Raw genomic sequence first — 19,119 nt, forward strand, 5'->3', positions numbered from 1 at the left:
CTCAGAGGTACACAAGTGCTGGTCTGATATCTCTATTAGGAGCCAGACTGCATGACTGCATAAAACCTGCTGTCTGGTCTGCTAATGTGGCAGTGGCTGCAGGCAGCAGACCAGGACTCCGGGACGCAGTTAGCAAATCTGAGGAGGAAGGCGATCACTGGATCCAGTCACAACAGTGACGGAGGAGGGAATGAGAGGTTTCCTGTCTGAGGCAGGTTTTTGCTTTTGTTTCAAGACCCCTTATCTCTGTCAGGTTGTGTCTGCCTCCACTCACCTAACAGCTTGCCTGGCTCTGGTCTTTTGCTGCTGAATTGGCTCCAGCCCCAGACAGTGTCTCTGTCTGCCCTGCCTTTGACCTGCAGCATCTCTTTATTTCCCGAGCACTGCACCTCTGTCCCCAAGTTCAGCCGCTTTACTGCTTCTCCCACCAAGGAACAGGAGGTCATTGTAAATGCAGGTCATAAATAACCACGGGGTCAAAAATTGGTATTGAAAGTTGGGTAGAACGGACATGGAAGCATTAGCTAGCATTAGCTAGATGGATGGAGGCCATAGTGAATATTTGTCTGGATGAGGTAGAAGAGCACTTTTGTGTGGAATGGGGAATGAGAAAGAGAGCAGGACGGAGGGTCATGTTTGGAAAAGGGAAGCACCGAATTCAAGATCTCAGAGGGCAGAGCTAAGAAGAGGAAGGAGGAAAGAAAAAAACATGCATTTACTGAGTTCTTTATGTGTTCCAGGAGCTCTATAGATATGATCTCATATAACTCTCCCAACTTTCCCACTTTACAGATGAGGACTCTGAAGCTTTTAGGAACTGAGTATCTTGGCAAGGACCCACAGCTGGCAAGTGGAGAGGCAGGGATTAGAGGTAGATGATAGAGAGATAGATGGCAGCCTGAAGGTGAGACTGGAGAGAGAGAAACTTGATGTCCGCCTTGAGTTCTCACTGATTTGGGGGAAGTAGGAAGTACTTGGTTGGAGAAAGCAGAAGCCTCATCTACCTGGTTGCTCATGCCAGAAGCCTGGCACATATCCCATCCATCAACAAGTCTTGTCAACTCTACTTCCAAAATACTTCTTGGGGGACCGGCCCCGTGGTATAGCAGTTAAGTGTGTGTGCTCTGCTGCTGGCGGCCCGGGTTCGGATCCCAGGGCGTGCACGGACGCACCGCTTGTCAGGCCATGCTGTGGCGGCGTCTCACATAAAGTGGAGGAAGATGGGCAAGGATGTTAGCTCAGGGTGAATCTTCCTCAGCAAAAAGAGGAGGATTGGCATGGATGTTAGCTCATGGCTGATCTTCCTCAAAAAAAAATATATATATATCCTGGATCTCCACTCTCTCCAACTCTACCGCTATCACCCTAGCCCAAGCTAGCATCCTAGCCTAAACCACTATAATCCTCACTTAGAGCACCATACTAACCTCCTACTTGTCTTTTCTCCCTTGGATCCCTTTACCATAGATCAGATGGAGTAATATTCCTAATATGCATATCTGATCATGTCTTGCCAGCCCTTCAAAATTTCCAAGAGCTTCTCACCACCCTTAGAATGACATTCATTATCCTCAATATGAACTTCCCCTTTAGAGCTTAAAGGCTCTAATTGTGTTGGGCTTTTCTGTGTTTCTCGGACTCAATAAGCTTCTTTCAATCTTAGGATTTTGAACAGCCTCCTTTCTCCACTTAGCATTTGTTTCTCTATTTCCTTCTCTTTCTGGCTCAATCTTTTCATCCTTTAGGTCTCAGATTCAGTGGAACCTCTGCAGGGCTGTCCTTGCTTGTGCTATGTAAACCGAGTCTAGATTTGACCCCCGATTTACAGCTAATTAGTGGACTGATTGACTTAAACCCATGTCTACCACTAGACTGAAAGCTCCATGAGAGCAGAGATTGTTTCATTGTTTACCCAGATGGTGTTTGATACTCATTTTGAATGAACGAATAAGTGAATGAAATATTAAATGAATGAAAAAATGTATCATTAAAGCAAATTACAATGTGGTCTTGTGTTACTGAACAAAGCACACGTGTGAAGGATGAAAGGGTCCCTTGCACAAACTCCTTCCTGTCACTCATCATAACTTTGAGGGAATGGTTTATTTGAGCAGCTCATCCCACATTCCCCCGAGGGGGTTCGGCTAATTCTCCCCTTTGGATTAGTGAAGAAATCTGACTTGTTGCTTTTGTTTTCTGCCCCATGTTTTCCTCTCCAGGTTGTCAGTGCCCCTGCCCCTTCACTTTCTTTACTCCAACGTGGAATTTTAGGCGCTGCTGGCAGGCTGTTCTCTACTTCCTGTATCCTAAATATCATAATAGAGAGTTTTTTTCTTGGATAAATTAAAAAGAAATTTATGGAAATAAGTGCAGGGGGGAACAAAGTCCCTCTGATCTTTGGAATCCCCATAAAGCCACTTTGGGATGGCATCCTGGTTTCTCCCTGCATGGCTCCAGTGTTCCATGAGCCGCAGCCCCCCAACCCTTTCACAGACCCAACAATGACGTTGCCGGGCTCAGCAAGGGGCACCGGGCTCCGCCAGAGGGATCTGGGTTTTTTCCACGTAGTGAGTCAATCTGGGCAGACAAATCCTGCTGAAAGGAGTTATAAATTGGGGACTGTGAACTTCTCCTGCTGAGAGGCACTAACAGTTTATAAGGGAGAAAAATTGATAAACCCCTGGGTATCATTTTTTGTTTTCATTTCACTCTGGGGCCAGCTGTGAAAGGGAAATGACTGTAAACAGCCTATTAGTAAAACTGCTTTAGTAAAAATACCGCAAGGAAAAGTCATAAGCAATTGTTACGTCAGCCAGGGCTTCCCACCTCGCTGTAAAACGCAAAAGAAGCGAAATTAAGCCCTGAGGTGCGCCTATCTTGCCAAAAACAAAACAAAATAACACGTAAGGCTCATTTTGTGAGTGGAGATGGATGCTAATGGCACCATAATGTGGCAACACATCTAGACTCCCCTCGTGTTCTCCGGGTTGAGACCAGCGCTCTACCACTGGTTACATTCTCCTTGTTTCGCATCTTTCTACTGAACAGTTATTATGGGCAAAGCACACAGGGAAATTAGAACCATTAGAAAATACATTACAATGGCAAGCCATAGGTCCACTCAAGCCCTTTAGAGAAACAGAAGAGGGAACTTTCACTCTGGCCTGGGTTAAGTGATGAAAATGTGAAGGATGCAGCTTCTGAACTCCATCTTGAAATACAGCAAGGAGGGAGGAGAAGGAAGATGATTGTACATAGAAGGGGCAGCAGGAACAGAAGCATCGGGGAGAGACTCCCTGATGGGCTGGGAGTCATTCTAAGGTCAGCTTGCCAATGGTACGTCAATATGCGAACAGAACTGTAAATCAACTGTGAAGGTTTAAAAAATTCAAATTTAAATGTCAGCCGGACTGTATCTGAAGTCTCGTTATTATTCCTCAATTGGATTCCACAGAGGATATGGCAGCCCTGGAGAATAGATCCATGAGCTCGGAAAATCAGCGTGGGTGTCTCAGTGCTGTGGCGGTGCTGGCTTCCCCAGCTGGCAGCGTCCCCTGGCTGTCTCTCCTCCTAGGGTGGATGAAATAAGGCTCCTCTTGCTGCTACCCCCCCAAGCCTGGCTTCTCAGAAGGCATTCAAAACCCAAGGCTCAGGGGGGTCCTGGAGACCCCTGGAGATCTCTGTGAGGCCAACGTGAGGCCTTGGTCTCTTTGGCTGGATTTCAGACCCGACACCTCGGGTCCCAGGGAGCCTGGCATGACCTTGTGGAGGGTTTGTTTATTAGCTGTTCTGTTAAAGTTCCATTCACCGATTTAAATAAACAACTCGGATCTAACTCCAGGCTCTCCCCCGGCAGCCTTAAATCAAAGGAAGCTTCTGTTATACTTTATTACTTTACTTTGCAAATTTGAATTAAAAGAAGGGGGCAGCCAGGACCAAATTGCTTTATGGCTCAGCTGCAGCCACGTAGTAAGTTCAGCTCAAAGCCAGATTTTGCACCCCAAATCCTGCCTCATGTTCATTCTGCAAGCCCCTTCGTTGTTAGAGCTGCAGAAGGGCAGAAGAGAACGCCTGACATCGACAAAGGATAACCGTTTTGAATGAATGTTTTGAGGTTGGAGGTGCTGAGGCCTGGTGGGAAGCGCACGAGACGAAGGATCCGGGAGAACCAGGTTCTAGGCAGTGCCTTACTGGGACGTAGCTCTGTGAAGTTGCGCAGTCACTACATTTCTGACCTTCAGTTTCTCCTTTTGACAAAATTTACGGATGCAGCAAGATAGCCTTAATGTTCCTTTTAGTTCTGAAATTCCGAGGCTCTGTGATTTGACTGACGGCTGTGACACAGCTGGTAGTGGGAAGCCAGGCGTGAAACAGCTAGACAGCAGTTGCCCCCTCGGCATGTAAGTGAGAAGGCATTATCCAAGGGGTTATAGGAAGAGACAGCATCACATAAGGGCTATTTCCAACCCCAAATCAGCTGATGATATAATGAGGGATGGAGAGAAGGATGTCAGATTTAAGACAAAGTAAAACAGACAGAATGTGTGTCTTAGGCGATTTGGAGGTGCGAGGACAAGAGTGGATCCAGGCTTTCGGCTTTTGGCTTGTTGGCACCGACATAAGAAATATTGAAGAAGGGTCAGGTTTAGGTAATTAAGATAACTGATTCATTTGGGGACACTTAGAAGGCCTTCATCTTGATTTTAAGAGCTGGATAAAATCTTAAAAGAACATTTTAAATCCTTATTAATTTAATACTGAAAGCAACATATATTCCCATTGTGAAAATAATAAACATAGAAAAACTAAAATACACAGAAAAGAACAAAGGAAAACAAATTACCCAGAATTTCACCACATAGAGATAATCACTATTCGTGATTTAGTGGGGGAAAAAAGTTTTCCCTCTTACAGAAATATGGTCAAGCCATGAATAATGGTTTATGGCATGCTAATATGTACATATAGATATATAATTTTTTCTCCCTATTTTTAAACATTTTCCAATGACACTATATGTTTTAGTGATACGTATAATTCAGTTTGAAATTTTGGATTGTTTCCAATTTTTTTCTATATTAACAAATACTCAATGAATAGCCTTATATCTAAGTCCTTAGTCCAATTATTTCAAAATATAAATTATTAGAGGAAAAATTTCTGGGTAGAAAAAGGTGAACATCTTCAAAGATTTGATACATATTGTCAAAATACTTTCCAAAATTTGAACCAATTTATGCCCCTAGAAATCCTCCACAGATACACATTTCCCATATCCTTGTGGACCTGGGAAATGTATTTCTTTTTAAAGATTATCAGTCAAAATTGCTATTAGATTTTGAGCAATATCATATTTTAAAATATATTTATAGACCATGTGTATTTCTTCTTTGGTAAATTGTCTATTCATGTCCTTTTCTCTTTTTATTTTAGATAGTTGATTATCTCATTGGTTTTTTAGAGCTCTTTATATATTATGAATTTAATCTTTTTTCCTGCCAAAAACATTGCAAATCTTTCTCCAATTTTATCTCATTTGTTTATATATTTTGTTAATTAGTCACATTGTATCATGTATCTTCTCATTTATGCTTTTCCTTTATTGTTACATGTTTATAAAGACCATCCTTGTTCTAAATTATATAAAGATATTTTTCTGATTTTTTAGGTGCTTTTTAAATATTTTCACCTATAATTCACTTAGATGTCATTTTGATAGAGGGTAACAATTATTTCAGGGATAAGCTACTATCTGGTGAGTTACATCATGTATCTATCACGTTAAAATATCTCTTTTATCATATGCTAAATATTTGGGTTGGTATCTGGTCCTTATTTTCAGTCTTATTGATTTCACTTTTATATGTTATATTTTGCCTCAATTTGTAGGACTTCATGTTTCGATAGAGGAGTTTAAGCATTTATATTTAATGTAATGAGTGTTATTTTCATTTCTTGATCTTGTTTTACATGCTCTAATTTTAATGCTCTCTTATTTTTCTTTTACTTTTCAATTTTGTGTTGTATGGGCTGTTATTCCTTTTCATAAATACCTTTTCCTCTAGTGACTTAGACTGGATATATTCTCTTTTGTTTGATTGTCATTGATAACCTAATTGGCAATAACAAGAACACAACATTTGTGAGCCCTCTTTATGCAAAACAAAGAAATTAACACTCTACTTGATTTCACACTTTGCTCTGCCATCTTTTAGGTTTTCATTGACAGCTACGAGTATGGCAGTGATAAAGGATTATCTTCTCTGTGCCTAAGTTGCCCCATCCCTAAAGTAGGCATAAAAATAGTATCATAAAGTTATTATGGAGATTAAATGAGATAATGCATATAAAGCATTTAGAAAAGTGCTTGGCACGTGGTAAGTTCTCAGTAATGTTATAATGATAAATAGGATCTAATATATTCCTCAAAATTTTCAAATTATTATCATCACTTTGCACCATGGAGCTTTTCATTTAATAATTACTTTTACTACTTTATTTTTGAAATGATTTAGACTTTATTTTCTACTTTAATTGTTTTAGAGCTTACTGTCAGTTCTTTCATACAATATTTGCCTATGTGTGAACTATTTATTTTGATTTGTCTACTAGTGATTGGAATGTTTCTTCATGTAATCTTAGGTTATATGCATGTATTACAGTTATATTAAGTTTGCAAGAACCAGAAAAAACATAATGAGTTTGGAGTTTACTTTTTCTTTTAAGTCTAGAGGTAAGCAGTCTAGAGTTGCTCTGGAAGTTTAGTTTCATAAAGTCGTCAGAAACCCTGCTCCACTTGTCATGTCATTGCCTCTATCCCCAAGAAAGAAAAATGGTTGTTCCAGCACTGTCCATCAGGTCTTCATTTCATCCAGTATGAAAGAGGAAAGGCCAAAGATGAAGCCTGGCCCCTCCCTTTAAGGAAATTTCCCAGAAGTTGCATCTACTATGTTGGCTTACATCCCATTGGCCAGAGTTTAGTTACATGGCTACAATGCAAGGGAGGCTGTAAAATATAGTCTTCATTCCAAGCATCCATGTGCTCAGCTAAACATTTATTTTTGAGAGAGAAGAGAATAAATATTGGGATCAACTAGCTGTCTCTTTCTAGTCTGCCTTTTGGCCACCTGAATATCCTTGTGCTGTTTTTCCCACACATATGACTTCCTCCTCTCCCACAGGGACACAGTCTCAAGTCCTACTTAGTTAGTGCAACCAACCCTGGATGATGTGCAACCTTTTCCTTCAGGTCTGGTATGGCTCCTCATGGCTCGGTAATTTATAGCCTAAAACACAAGGTTTCTGTCTCTCCTATAACTCATCTACATCAGTGAAGAAGAAATAAGAAAACCATTTTTAGAAAAAAAAAAAAAAGATGGTGAGAACTAGAAACACAGTAGTTACGGGTCAGTAACTTTCCCCGCCCCCAGGTGGATCTATAACAATGATAACTACGCAAGAATAGGAAAGACCATCCTCCCTGGCAGCGGGGTGGCTTGCTGGGTTTCCGTCTTGCAGCCTCTGCCTCTACTTGCTCACGTCCTCTGTGGTCACACCTGAGGTGGGCTTTGGAGAGGTCACTCTTCTTGCGGGCTGTGCAGTTTTTTAGCTCTCTTCCTGCTGGTGCAGCTTTGAGAACCTGGGAGTTAGAAGTTGAACAGCTACTAGCTTTTGCTGCCAAGCTAGTGATTTCTATGAGTATAACTCCCTCAACATTTCAGTAGGTTTCCTGTCTATTTACTTTCCATCAGTTTCACGTACAAGTAACTACTGCCAAGGATCTTGTGCCCATAGAGGTTTTAAGCCAGGTCTTTCACCCACTTGCCTCGGTGCTGTGCCCATTCTTTCTCTCAGGTTAATGGTGGTGACCTTGAAGTTGTTTGAAACAACAGGCTTCTGTGATAATCCTGCGTACCCCGACCATTCCTACCAGGCTAGGACATGTGACCTGGTAAAGAACCTCTAATGGAAGGTGTTTCAAAAGGGATCTGGGGCCAGATTTTGAGCTCTTGCTAAGTCCAGGGCTTTGAGTCACTACTTACAACTACTTCAGTTTGAAGATTAGGAGAAATTGTGCCTTTCTCTTTTTTTTTTTTCCCAACTCTGCAAGACTCCATGTTACCAAATTCTCAGACTACAGACAGAAAATGTTTCTCCTAGGAAAGCTGTATTCCCTTCCATCTGGCTTGCAGCCTGGCTAGTTGTGGGCTAAAGTTCCTCTCTCTCTTGTGGTATAGTGCTGAGAAGAGCAAGAGGCAGCCAACAGGCACCAACATTCTGACTATTCCCTACTATTTCCCTTAATTTTTCCTCTACTGCTGGAGTGCAATATTCCCTTCCTCTTAATTTCATTCTGTTTGAATAATGTCCAGGTCTCACATTTGTCCCCTTCCTTTCCACAGCATCTTCCTCTCTGATCTTAATCTGGGTGGTTGGTTACCAGTTCAGAAGCTAAATAGCCAGATGAGGGTTGGTAATGCTTCAGACACTGCAATCCAGGCAGGGTAACTTCTTCTCTGTATCTGGCCAACTGCTGTGTGTGAACGGTGGCCACTGCCCGATGCAATAAGGAATCATTTTTTGGAGAAAATCCTCTATCCTGTGTCCACTGCCTTTGTTGGCTCCTAGCTTCATGCCCAAGTGTTCTGGCAAGGCCAACTGTGAATTCCATGTGACTTTTTCGCAGGTACTGCCAGCCATCACGTGGTGGGGATGGTATGGCTGCTTTGTGGACACCCACCACTCTGAACCACACAGAAGCCCCGCAATTCTACCTGTCTATAGCAGTGAAGGCGAGTGAAACAAAGCATTCCCTTTGAGCCTTTCAGCATCCCCTCACTCCTGCAACCCAGAAACAACAAAGCTTTCCCCTATGTGTTTCTTATGAGGCCAAAACTGCCTTCTGAGGAAGATGTGCTACGTTTCTGCCCTTATCTTTTACCTTTACATTATATCTAGTTCACAGTCTCACATTTAAATAACACCCTTCCCTTGACTGTAATGCTTAGAAAGAATTCTCCTCTGTTTTTGGGTTTCGCTCTTCTGTTGAGTCAGGACTGTAGTGGTGGGAAGGGGAGGAATGTTGGTCCTCAAGATGGCATCATTATCTAGAAGTTCCCAACCTAAATTTGCTACTCAGAGGGAAGGCAAGGAGAGAAAGGTGCAGCAAGCAATCTCCCACGTAGAACAGGAAGCGTGGGTTCTTCTGAAAGGAATCCACAGCAAACTAGGGTTGGGCCTGAACTGCTTTCTAAGAACTCTACATGGACAGTGGCGACAACTAGATCTAAGAACTAGAGGATTGGGTAAGAGCTGTTGTTGTTGTGGGAAACAAAAAGCAATTCCTCAGGAAAAAATGGTCAGCGTGTGATTGTATGTAGACAGAACTGCAGATTCTGCTGCCATCTTCACGCCACCTCCATTCTGTAACGCAGACTATGCTAAATCACATGTTGTCATAAAGGCAGAATTTCTTTATGAATCAGCCTGGGGTGCAAAATTGGAGAAACTTTGCAACGAAAAATCCCCCACGTTTCATTTAACTCTTTCTTTATTCAAACCTTTCCTTTCACAGGTTTGATTAGCGCCTTAGCCCATTTGCAGAATACTTTATGATCAGGTTTTAAGAGGAATCCATCCATGGCTGTTTGGCTGCTTGAAACTAAAAAAATAAAATAAAATAAAGAAATACAGAATAATGGCCAGAGAAAGTCAATAAAATAGCCTTTAAAACTTGTGTCTGCTTTTGTGCCGATCTTCAGTCTTCACGTTTCCCTCTCTCCCCTCTTCTGGAGGGAGAAGGTGCTCACAGGGTGGCTGGACTTGCCAAATGCTGATGCAGAGTAGATCCAGGCTGGCAGCTGTCTACAATTCCTTGATGGGCCTCTTCTACAAGGAAGATTGATGTGAGTCAGCAAAGCCCTCATTAAGTGAGTCACACCATTAATAAAAGGTGCAGATTGCAAAGTGGTGTTTATTTCAGTGTTGATAGAAACCAGGACACAGCAGCCTTGAATCAAAAATAACCTTGAGCCAGACACGTCGAACTGGATCAGATCTGAAATCCCAGGCATTCATTCCTCCCTGAAGGCAAACACACGTCCAGATACTGCTGCTGACTTCTTTGTCCTACAGATGGGTTGCTCCTCATCACCAGTTTTTGCCCCATGCTTGACAGTTTACAAAGCCCATCCACTTACAACTCTCTTGTCCCAACTCGAGTAAGCCTTAAACAGTGATTAAGTGATGTGCTCAGATTCCGGGTGGTCCTGGGTCAGAATCGAGGCTCTGCCATTTTCAAGCTGTGTGAACTTGGCTAACCTCTAAGTTTTAGACTACACTAAATAACCTCTAAGTACTCTTACTACTCTAAGTACTTCTCCCCAGTTTCTTCATCTGGGCTCAATGGCCTTAGATTCTCCAATTTATTGGCGAGAATAATCATAGTATTCGCGCCATAGGGCATGATGATTTAACTAGGTAATATAATGAATGAAATAGTCTCCATGTGTGGCACATACTAATAGCTCTAGAAATGTTACCCTGAGATTTGGGGAGTGTGGGCATTATGCCAATTAGCAGATGAAGAAACCGGAGTTGAGAAGGTTTATTCGTCCCGGGTCGCAGAGGTAGAACCCGAAGGTGCCACAAGTTGAAGCAAGTTAGTCTGACTTCAAAGCCAGTGTTCTTTCAAAGCCACCCAGAGCACAGGGCTCTGAAGGATGGACACGTTTTCTCTTGCCCTATTCACTTCCAGGAAGTGAAACTGTCTCACACTTGCCTCCTGGTTAGTCTTGGTTTACTGTTTTGTCCATGTTCACTGTGATTTATATGTCGGTGACCGGGGACATCCTAGTGAACAAGACAAGGTGTTCTCTACCTGGTAGTTGTTACAGTCAAGGCACGAGGCCATTGTAATTTGATGTGATGGGTGATATGGCCACACACAGGAGGGCACCTCGCCAGCGTTGGCTGGGGAATGGGATGAAGAGGGTGATCAGAGAAGGTCTGGCATTTAGTAGGTGGCCCAATAAATATTTGCTAACTGACAGCCTGCTTCTCTTTGAGGAGGCAACAGTGAAGCTGAGGTCTGAAGGGTGAGAGGGCTCAGCCACGTGAAGGAGAGAAGAAGCCAAGTCAGGCAGGAGGGATGATGGATGCCCAGGGCTACGGGGAGAAGACATGCCATGCTCAGGGAGCTGCAGGTGAACTGGTGCAGGCCAGCAAGTCTGTTAAGGATTTTAGATCTTATTCTAAAGGCAGTGACTCTGCTTCCAAAAACATTTGACTTAGGTGATTTGATGCAGTTCTGTTGACATTACCATGTTTTAACACAAGGAGTGTTTGGTGCAGGAGTAAAACATACTCTTTACTCTTCCATTACCAAACAACGTACCAACGTTATTCACTGATTCTTAAGTGAGGCCCAGCCAGTGAATAAATCTATTTTGTATATTATTTTGTACATTTTTAAGTTAAAAGCTTAATAATTATAAAAATATTAGAAGGAAATGTGAATGACTATTTCTATAATCCTAGGATAAGTAGGTAGAAAAATATAAACACTGAAAGAAATGTCTACATAAAATCAAAACTTTCCTAAGTTGCACAAAAAGAACTATAAAAGCTAAAAAATAAACAGAAATTCAAGTTTTTTGTAATTATGACAATAATTAAATAATAATTTTTTGTGTCTGTGTGAGGAAGATTAGCCCTGAGCTAACATCCGGTGCCAATCCTCCTCTTTTTGCTGAGGAAGATTGGCCCTGGGATAACATCTGTGCCCACCTTCCTCTACTTTATATGGGACGCCGCCACAGCATGGCTTGACAAGCAGTGCATCAGTCCGCGACCCAGATCCAAACCTGCAAACCCCGGGCTGCCGAAGCGGGGAATGCGAACTTAACTACTATGCCACCAGGCCGGCCCCTAAATAATAATTTAATTAAATAATGAAAAAATCCTAATGCATAAATAGTTTCTTAAAAGCAAAAGGAATAAGATGAGCAGCTCAGTAGGTTAATGAGTAGCTCACAAAAGAAGAAATACATAGAATACATGAGGGTAGTGAATTGTGTCTGGTTCAGTGATGTGTATATGCCAAGGGCATAGAGCAGACCTGGCAGACAGGAGGCACTATTTGTTGAATGAAAAAACACAGGATGATGTTTAGTTTCATTAGTAATTTTAAAAGAATACTTTTCTTTTTTTGCTGAGGAAGATTTGCTCTGAGCTAACATCCATTGCCAATCCTCCTGTTCTTTTTATTTTTTTTTTTTGCTTGAGGAAGATTAGCTCTGAGCTACATCTGTGCCAGTCTTCCTTTATTTTGTATGTGGGAGACTGCCACAGCATGGCTGGTGAGTGGAGTATGTCTGTGCCTGGGATCCCAACCCGCAAACCCGGGCCTTCAAAGTGGAGCGTGTGGAACTTGAACCATTCGGCCACAGGGCTGGGCCCAAAAGAAAACTTTTTAAAAGTCCACAAGATTTATTTTTCAATGATTAATTTAGTCGAGATTAAAGATGTTGATGTTATCCAACCAGAGTTAGAGAGGATGTGGAAAATTTCAACTATGGTGTTCACTGAAGCACACTTTATAAGTTATAAATTAGAAGCAACCAATCCCCATTAAAGAGGGGCTGATTAAATAAGTTAGAATATATCCATGTACAGAATGAAATACCACGTAACCATTCAAAATGCTTATATAGATCTATATCAATTTAGAATGGAAACTTACATATGATACATTCGAAATTGAAAATTAAAACTGACAAATTATAGAAGGAATAATATAAGTGTGTCACTATTAAGTATGATGTTGGCTATAGGTTTTTTGGAGTTCATGAAGTTGTCCTCTGTTCGTAGTTTGCCAAAACTTTTTTTAAATTTAATTTTTAAATCCAATATTGCCAATGAGAGCATTAGTATTAATCCATTTTTTGTTTCTTGGAGATATCCTTTTTTGTTTTTTTTTTCTCTCTCTCTTTTGAATTCTTATTCTAATGACATTTTGCCATAAGGTATCTAGGTGATCGCCTATTTTCATTCAGTCCACCTGAACATTTGATGGGCTCTTAATTTGGGGAATTTTTTCTATCACTGCTTTCTATATTCCCTTCCCTCCATTCTTGGATTTATCCATCATGTTTTAATTTCTACTTCATAATTATCTTTTTTTTTCTTTATGCTGAATATTAGATCAAGTTTTTGGCCCAATATATTAACTCATGAATTTATCCTTCTTTATCTGTATTCACACTATTATTTAGTCTATATAACTGAGCTTTTAATTCTACTGATAAAATTTATAATTCATGAGCTCTCTAGTTGATTCTCTCTTCCTTTTAAAAATGTTCTGTAATATCTACTCCATATCTGTGAGGATTGCAATTATATTCTTTAAACTAATGTTCTCATTGCTATATTAAATTTATCCTCTTGAGCATTGTATCAGTCAGCTGTTGTTGCAATAATGCTGCATAACACACAATTCTAAAAAGCAATGGTTTACAATAATAAGCATTTATTTTTCTTGCTCACAGGTCTGCAGACTAGGATGGCTCTACTTTATATGGCATTTGTCTAAGCTGAGCTCCTGAATTCAGTTGGATTCAGGTCTGCCCCACTTCACATTCTCCTTGGACCAACAATTACCTGGGGGCACATTCTCCTCGTGATAGATGGTTTGAAGCCTTGGCTCACTGCCACATCTACAGTAGTCCCCCCGTATCCATGGTTTTGCTTTCTGCAGTTTCAGTTACTCATGGTCAACCTGTAGTCTGAAAACACAGTACAATATGATATTTTGAGAGAGAGAGAAAGATCACATTCACATAATTTTTGTTACAGTATATTGTTATAATTGTTCCATTATATTATTAGTTACTGTTGTTAATCCCTTACTGTGCCTAATTTATAAATTAAACTTTATCATAGGTATGTATGTACAGGAAAAAACACAGTATATACAGGGTGCCACACTATCTGCAGTTTCAGGCATCCCCCTGGGGTCTTGGAACATATCCCCTGCGGCTAAGGGGGGACTGCTGTACTAACAGTGATTTTTGTTTGTATGCTCAGTCTTGAATTAGATTTTCCTAACTAGTGTTTCTGTGAGTGCTCTATTTAAGTACGGTCTGTTTGCAGGGGAGGGTAGAACTTGGTGCCAGATTGGGTCTACCCAAGGCTGTCTCTAATGACTGCCTAGCAGATGCTGTCGACACCCTGCCTGTGTCTCTTTGGCACACACTGTTGCGGGACATGCTGACTTCAGATTGTAAGTGAATCTGCCTAAGGGTTTTCTCTGGCCATGGTAGCTTGCTCAGCTGTGACTGCAGCAGGACCCAGAAGACGGGAGTGGGGGGCTGGGGAGCTAACACTCCTAGAAGCAGCCCTAAACCAATCACAGACCGGAAGTGGAGTATGGATATAGGAATTTACTTGTCTCTCAGGTGGGACGGCTCAGAGGTGTGGTCACATGGTCTCACAGACATCTCCAGCAGGATGCAGCCTCTTTTGCCCCTGGGGGTGACCTGTTCATCAACACAGCCTGCACTGACTTCCCTCCCTTTCTCCTTTTACTTTCCCACTCTTCTATCGGTGCTTCCTGAGGTTACTTCCAAAACAATGACTTACTTTCCAATCCTTATCTCCGTGTCTGCTTTTAGAGGAATCCCGCTTAAGACAAAATGTATATTTTGGTAATACAAGGTAATATAAGGATTACATTTCCTTCTTGATACTCTTCAGAATTGTCTAAATGTTCTTCAATGAGCATGCGCTCAGGAACAAAAAGAAAAAACAATCCACAACAACAAGAAAGGCACCTGTCATATTAAATTGCCTTGAACTTCCCCTGCTTTTTCTTAGGAGTTAGAAAAAATGCACAAGTCAGATAAATGAATGTACTCCTTTTCCCCTAAAAATGAGCAAACTCTCTTGATGTCTATGGTGCAAATTATAATTTGGAAGATACGTTGAACTAAATAGGAAATAATAAGCACGAGTCTCAAAATGGGATAGATTTTCCCAAATTTCATCACCAAAGGAGAACATGAAGAGAAAAGCTGTTTCTCCTTTCTTCAAAGCACACTGATTTTATGAGAAATGTCATGTGCATCTCAAGAGATCCAGCGGGTATGAAGCTGCAGTGTTAGTGGGAGTCAGCACAGATACCACGTCCATCTACCTCCCTCTTCTCCACCAGGGCCCCCAAGAATAAGACGAAGGAGCTGTTCATCCACATAGTCAACAAATTCATCATTCTTCTCTGCCAGTCACTGGGCCAGGCTGGAAAGATTGCAGTAAAAGACGCACAGGCCTCTGACATCATCAAAGGGCTGGTGGAAAAAGACAGAAAACAAATAAATACATGAAGAAGGGTATTTCAGATTATGATAAGTTCTTTGAGGGAAATAAGTAGAGAAATACAGGCAGTTACTTTGGAGTAAATTGGGTTTCTCTTTAAAACAATGGAGAGGGAAATTCTGTCAGGAGAAGCTTCACTTGAGCTGAGGCATGAAAGATGAGAAGGTAGCAGCTAGGAAGAACTGAGGACGTGTTCCAGGCCGAGCAAAGAGCGGGGACACAGACCCAGCACTGGCTGAGAGCATGCTGTTTTGGAGGAACAGAAAAGAGACAAGTGCGCCAGGAGAACAGTGAATGATTCCATTTTGTGAAACAAACAAACCCCAAACCCATATTCAAATACCCCCAAGTTTGGACTGAGACATACTAAACTGTTATACCAATTCTTGGCAAAGATATGAAAAAGAAAGGACTCTCTCATATACTGTTTGTGTGAGTGTAAATTGGTACAGACTTTTTGGAAGGTAATTTGGTAAGCTTATTTAAATTTAAAATATTCTTTTACTTCATTTACTTCCATATGGCTTGAAATTTTACTCACGTATTACTTCGACATTTGAAAAGCTAATGAAAAATTTAGACCTGCTCTTTCACATATGTCGTAAGATGGCACATACACCACGTACACACATACGTAAGGGAGCAGTGGGAGGAGAGGGCACAACAGCACAGAGTCTCAAAACCAAAGAATGAACAGGTATTTTGAGATAGAATAAAGGAAAGAAACCAAGTCCTTATAGAAACCATGAAAAGGTTGGATCAAATGTAAGACCTGAACCTAGAAGAAACCAGTTTAAGACCAATTTCTTGCTTTAATTAAAAGTATATTACTTGAACTATGTCCAACCCAGGTCTATCTGGCATTTTTAAGTCCTACCTTTGGTTCCAAAACTTTTCACCATTTATCACCCTTTACAGCCACCCTCCTAGAAGAAACACAAGGTTGGTCTGTGTAAGTTAAATACACGAGAGTGTGCCAGCCACATTGTTGCCTCATTTCCCCTAGGTGATCCAGGAGGGAGTTCTGAGCCCCAAAGTGGCATATCATGGAGGCCAGTTTATTGCAATCAATTTTTCAATAACTCCCAACCGGGCCAGATTCACTCCAATAACAAAAGACGAAAGTGTCTAAATCTATTAAACCACCAGATGCCTGAATTTACTTAAATCACATATTAATTTCCTTCCCTGATCTCACTGCTAAGCTGTCAAAGCTCTATCCATGTGTCACTGAATCAACTATTCTGGGGTCGATTATGTTGAATTGCTTTGCTATTAATTGGATCACAGCCCGGCAGACTTAATTCAGTCTTCAGTCTGAAATGGTCCATGATCCAATCACCCCCATGTTCTCTCTCTGAAAGGAACACAAAGGAATGTGTTGTCTGATTGTCCTCCTGAGGCCAACCCTGAAATCCAGGCGTATACTCTAACAACCTGGTTACAGTAATGTTGAGTATAACCATTTGTGAGCTGATAACTCGTGCAGGTCCCAAGAGCAACTATTTTACTTGAGTCATAATGACATAGTCTTGCTTTTCTTCTTTTTCCTCTTCTTAATCTAGCACCATCCATGTAATGGTTTATGACTTCTTGAGTCCTCTTCTCAATCGCCATTTTTTATAACTCTCACTCTGCCAGAATGGAATTTTCTTCCACCTACACCAGACTTCTTTCTTTACAAAGTTAAGTACTGTTCATCTTTAGCACCTTTGCAAGTGCCCACACTCTCTCGCTCCAGTTTCCTGCTTTTAATGTTCTCAGAAGCCTGCTTTCCATTCTAGCCAACTGGAATGAGTCCAAGAGTCCTTTCAGAAGCATGATGCATGGTATCCATTTTCACTGAGGAAGAAGTGTGGCATCTTGAAGGAACAATGAAAGATTCTTCTTAGCCGTGATATTTTTGCAGCTTTTAAAAACACCTGGATGTATTCTATGATATTCTTGATGCTAAGAATTTCTCCTTCCAAATATGTATCTAACACACAGCTGGAAATATCATGTTCTCCAAATCCCCTTGCCAAAGAGTTAAATATCTTCCCAGGATTTTAAATCATTTAAAGGCACTTAACCACTCAAAATGGTATGAATTCTCCTTCCACTCACATGGAAAGCATTGCACAATTGACAAAAAGCATTAGAGGGGCTTCAAAACCAAAGCTAGGAAAAAAAATCAGGAAAAGCAAATACTCCAGAGATTTATGAATGAAAATCTTTAACCAAGCCGGAGTGAAAGGTTTATCAGGAATGAGCGGACAGTCCTCCCCTGGTCTCACACTCAAATTGATTCGAATTCACTCCTTCTGTCTGGATGTGCAAAGACAAAAACAGGATTCTACAAAACAAATATAACATAAACACCACAGAAACAAATCAACTTTTTTTTAAAAAAAATGGGAAGTAAATCAACTCATAGGAATGTGTTAATAGAGCCTACATTGGGGAACGGATGCCCTTTTGTCCGTATCTACTCCTCCAGCCCAAGCCACCATCACCTCTTACCTGGACAACTACAATAACAGTCTAGCTGGACTTTCTCCTTCCACTTTTGCCATGACAATCCATTCTCCAAAGAGCCTCCAAATCATATCACCTCCCTGTGAAAGCCTTCTAATGACTTCCATTGTTCTTAGAATAAAATCTAACCCTTCCCCACGGTTGTCAGGGCCCTGCCGGATCTGGTTCCATGCCTGATTCTGCGCTCTCATCTTGAACCATCCTTGTGCTCACTGTGGTGCAGACACATTGACCTGCTCTTAGAATACACTGAGCTTGTTGCAGCTCAGGCCTTTTGTACCTACTATTTCCTCTGTCCAGAACCCCCTTTTCCTATTTTTTTTTTTGAGATTCTCATCTTTTCGATCTCACCTGACAGGAAGGCTTCCCCGTTACCTATCTAAAGCAGAATGTCCTTCACCCTCAGTGACTTTCTATTACGTTCATGGGTTTTACTTCTTCACAGCGCTTATCACTAAAGATATCCTGTTTACTTTTTTTTATTATCCGTTCCTTCATTAGAGTGAAAATGTCATGGGAATAGAGATTCTGTTTTGTTCAGCATTACATCCTCAGTGTTTAGAACATTGTATAGTAAATATTGCCTTTGCTAAATATTTGTTGAATGAATAAATGGTGGATTTAAAGATCTTCTTCTAAAACGTGGAGGCTAATAGTCAAAACAATTCATTAGTGAACCAAGCACAGTAAATTCGTAATTGTGCCTCACGAATGAGCTGTCTAATGAAGACAAACAGAGTAACACCAGGGCTGGGAAGAGCCAGGAAGCACATTGTTTTCAAAGATACTACTTCCTTTTTGGGCTTTCTGTATGCAAACTGCTCTAAAGGAGTGTTTGCCAAAGGTTCCTGATGATCAGAATCACCGGGGCACCTGTAAACATCAGCGTCCACAACTTGGTCCTTGGAGATGCTGAAACAGTGGGTCCAGGATGAAGCCCGAGAATCTGGATTTTTACCAAGTGCCTCCAGGAGCTTTTTATCAAGGAGGCTTGAGAAACACCACTCTAGAGCTGAGATTGAAAGCTCAGCTATACATTAGAATCCCAAAGCCCAGGCTGCATCACCATGTCAATGTCAATGACATGAATGTCAATGACATGAATGTCAATGACATGTCAATGAAATGAGAATATTTGGGGGTGAGACTCAGGCTTTTCCAAAACTCTCCATTATCCTAATGTTTGTCCAAGTTTGAGAATCACTCCTTTAAAACATTACTTTTCTAACT

Source organism: Ceratotherium simum, chromosome 16, assembly GCF_057802395.1.
Source record: "Ceratotherium simum simum isolate JZ-2026a chromosome 16, ASM5780239v1, whole genome shotgun sequence".
In the NCBI taxonomy this organism is placed as follows: Eukaryota; Metazoa; Chordata; class Mammalia; order Perissodactyla; family Rhinocerotidae; genus Ceratotherium; species Ceratotherium simum.